This window comes from Triticum aestivum, chromosome 1D, assembly GCF_018294505.1.
Source record: "Triticum aestivum cultivar Chinese Spring chromosome 1D, IWGSC CS RefSeq v2.1, whole genome shotgun sequence".
Lineage (NCBI taxonomy): Eukaryota > Viridiplantae > Streptophyta > Magnoliopsida > Poales > Poaceae > Triticum > Triticum aestivum.
Genome location: NC_057796.1, coordinates 205,668,592 through 205,672,723, shown reverse-complemented (window position 1 = coordinate 205,672,723; position 4,132 = coordinate 205,668,592). Strand labels below are relative to the sequence as shown.

Below are 4,132 nucleotides of genomic sequence, written 5' to 3'. Positions count from 1 at the left end.
ACAACAAAACAAAATCATAAACGAAGAACAACACAGCAAAGCGCGCGAGACCTTCTAGTCAATGTTCTAAAATGCAAAATTATAAAAGGAGAACTCCTTCAACCTGCTCCTTCTCAACCTCTTTTTATCTTTTTGTCTTTCGGGGTGACTCCTTCAACCTTTCAAGGAAACGAGCAGACAGGCAGGGGAAAAACAAACCAACACATTTCACAAGTTACAGTCGTACCCCGAATGGCTGCAAGCATCAACTCTTCTACCACCGGTCAGCGCTCCCATATCAAATGTCCACTGCCTGTAGAAGAGCTCGGACCACAGGCAATGCCGGCGATGGCTGCGGCTGCACTCCAATTGGATCACGTACTCCTATGACATGGTTGACAAACGAACAAACGATCCTCATCTACTGCTGATTCTCCGAGAGAGATCGAGATGAGGCGCCATGATCACCGTCAAGCAAGAGCGTCCAGCCGAGACACTCTCCTGCTCGCGCTTCTTCTCTTCCTGCTCCTGTCGTCCTCGCAGCTGCGCGGCGCGAGCTCTGCGCCCGGCGAGGCAGAGGCGCTCCTGGAATGGAAGGATAGCCTGCCGCTGACCGCGGCCGCCGCGGGCGCTCTGGCCTCGTGGGACCGGGCGGCCGCCGCCAACTCCAGCTTCGCGGTGTGCTCGTGGCACGGCATGACGTGCGACGTCTTCGGCCGGGTCGTTGGCGTCGACGTGTCCGGCGCCGGCATCGACGGCACCCTCGACGCTCTGGACCTCTCGTCCCTGCCCAGCCTCGGCAGCCTCAACCTCAGCTACAACGCGTTGGTCGGGCCGTTCCCGTCGAACGTGTCCGCGCCGCTGCTTAACATCACGTCGGTGGATTTGTCCAACAACAATTTGTCGGGCCCAATCCCGCCGGCCTTGCCTGCGTACATGCCGAACCTCGAGCACCTCAACCTTTCTTCCAATCAGTTCGCCGGCGAAATACCGCCGTCGGTCTCCAACTTGACCAGGCTTCAGAGCCTCGTTCTTGGCAAGAACAGTTTTTCCGGCGGCATACCGCCGGCGCTCGGCTCCATCTCGAGGTTACGAGTGCTCGAGCTGCACAGCAACCCGCTGGGCGGCGCGATCCCCGCCTCTCTCGGCAAGCTCCGGTCGCTCGAGCGCATCAATGTCAGCATCGCCCAGCTGGAGTCCACCCTTCCGACGGAGCTCAGCCACTGCACCAACCTCAGCGTCATCGGCCTCGCGGTCAACAAGCTCTCCGGGAAGCTGCCTGTGTCGTGGGCCAAGCTGAGGAGAGTACGAGAATTCAACGTCTCCAAGAACATGCTCACCGGGGAGATCTTGCCGGACTACTTCACGGCGTGGACACGTCTCACGGTGTTTCAGGCGGACAAGAACCGTTTCATCGGCGTGATCCCCGCAGAGGTCGGCATGGCGTCGGGGCTGGAGTTCCTCTCCTTCGCGACCAACAACCTCTCCGGTGAGATCCCGGCGATCATCGGAAGTCTGATGAATCTGAAGCTGCTGGACCTCGCGGAGAACGAATTCTCTGGTACTATCCCACGGACCATCGGCAACCTCACAAGATTAGAGACTCTTCGGCTGTACAACAACAAGCTCACCGGCCGGTTGCCTGACGAGTTGGGGAACATGAGGGCGCTGCAGAAGATATCCGTGAGCACCAACATGCTCGATGGGGAGCTGCCGGCCGGGCTTGTCCGGTTGCCAAACCTCGTCTACATCGTCGCCTTCGACAACTTCTTCTCCGGGACAATCCCGCCGATTTCCAGCCGCCAGCTGACCGTGGTAAGCATGGCAAACAACAACTTCTCCGGCGAGCTGCCCCCAGGGCTGTGCTTGAGCGCCTCCCGCCTCATGTACCTTGGCCTGGACAGCAACCAGTTCACCGGCACCGTGCCTGCTTGCTACCGCAACTTGACCAAGCTGGTACGCATCAGGATGTCACGTAACCGGCTTACCGGCGACGTGTCACAGGTCTTGGGATTGCATCCTAACCTTTACTACATCGATCTCTCCGGGAATGCCTTCGGCGGCGAGCTCCCAGAGCACTGGGCTCAGTTCCAGAGCCTCTTGTATCTGAACCTGGACCGCAACAAGATTACTGGGACAATTCCTCCCGGTTTCGGTGACATGGCCGCACTTAAAGATTTGAGCCTCGCTGCGAATCACCTCGCCGGCGCGATCCCTCCAGAGCTCGGCAAATTACAGTTGCTGAATGTGAACCTGAGGCACAACATGTTGTCAGGCCCGATCCCTTCCACACTGGGGAACGTCACGACCATGCTGCTGCTGGACCTGTCCGGGAATGAGCTCGACGGCGGCGTGCCCGTGGAGCTCACGAAACTGGACCGCATGTGGTACCTGAACCTGAGCAGCAACAACCTCACCGGAGCGGTGCCGGCTCTGCTGGGAAAGATGAGCTCGCTGAGCGACCTGGATCTCAGTGGCAACCCGGGCCTGTGCGGCGACGTAGCCGGCCTGAAATCCTGCAGCTTGGTTTCCACCGGAGCCGGAGTTGGCTCACGGCGACACAACATCAGGCTGGTCCTTGCTGTCGCCCTTTCTGTTGTCGGCGCGCTGATGTTCTTCGTCGCTGCAGTGGCTCTCCTGCTCGTCCGCAAGAAGAGGCGAACCGACGAGGACACGGAAGAGACAACGGCGAGCGGCAGCGGCACGACGGATCTGCAGGCGTCCATATGGAGCAAGGATGTGGAGTTCTCCTTCGGCGAGATTCTGGCGGCGACGGAGCACTTCAACGAGGCCTACTGCATCGGCAAAGGCAGCTTCGGGAGCGTGTACCACGCCAAAGTGCCGGGCGGCCACTCCCTCGCCGTGAAAAAGCTCGACGTGTCGGAGACAGGGGACGCGTGCTGGGGCATCAGCGAGAAGAGCTTCGAGAACGAGGTGAGGGCCCTGACGCACGTCCGGCACCGGAACATCGTCAAGCTCCACGGGTTCTGCGCCACCGGCGGGTACATGTACCTGGTCTACGAGCGCGTCGAGAGGGGCAGCCTCGGGAAGGTGCTGTACATGGGCGGCGAGCGCAGCGGCGAGAGGTTCGACTGGCCGGCCAGGATGCGGGCGATCAGGGGCCTGGCGAGCGCGCTGGCCTACCTGCACCACGACTGCTCGCCGCCGATGATCCACCGCGACGTCTCGGTCAACAACGTCCTTCTGGACGCCGAGTACGAGACGCGGCTGTCAGACTTCGGCACGGCGAGGTTCCTCGCCCCCGGACGCTCCAACTGCACCAGCGTCGCCGGCTCCTACGGATACATGGCACCAGGTACGCACACCCTACGCACCCCGAGTTGTCCTCCATTACTGCTTTTCTTGCAAGCTCACATTTGTCGTCGCGTTTCTTGCTGCAGAGCTCGCCTACTTGAGGGTGACGACCAAGTGCGACGTGTACAGCTTCGGCGTGGTGGCCATGGAGATCCTGACCGGCAAGTTCCCGGGTGGGCTCATCAGCTCATTGTACAGCCTCGACGAGGCGCAGGCCGGTGTCGGCAAGTCGGCGGCGCTCCTGCTGGTTAGGGACCTGGTGGACCAGAGGCTGGACGGTCCCGCCGAGCAGATGGCGGCGCAGGTGGTGTTCATCTTCGTCGTGGCACTATCCTGTGTCCGCACCAACCCCGACGCTCGCCCGGATATGCGCACCGTGGCTCAGGAGCTCTCCGCTCGCCGGAGGTCCACCTTGGACAAGCCGTTCGCGGGGATCATGATCGGCGACCTCGTTAGTTCGCGGGTATGATATGTGCTGGTTAGTAGTACCATTTGTACAGGTTTGTATTGGTTTTGGCGGTGGTTCTGTATTGTTCATTCCATTCGTTTGTTTCGTGTAAACATCGGTACTATGCCTGACCTATTAGTTTCCGCAGAAGAACGCCTCTGCGTGATTATTCTGGGACGTGTCTGGTAGGTGGTGATCGTTTGCATTGTATTTAAATAAGGTTGTGTGTCTAGAGCTCATCTATATGTGACATCAACATTTAAGTTGATGCCATCAATTTTTTTTTTGAGTACTTGATGTCATCAATTGATTGTTGTGCATTTTATTTGTTTGTCTCCTTTTTTAAGAGAATACCATCATGACTACTTTATTGAGTTGGTAATATAGTTA

At 58.6% G+C, this 4,132-nt stretch overlaps 1 pseudogene; it reads left to right on the top strand.

The window, feature by feature from the left end:
• Window positions 1-336: 336 nt before the first annotated feature.
• LOC123167427 (LRR receptor-like serine/threonine-protein kinase GSO1) lies at window positions 337-3,879 on the top strand (annotated as a pseudogene).
• The last annotated feature ends 253 nt before the right edge of the window (window positions 3,880-4,132 follow it).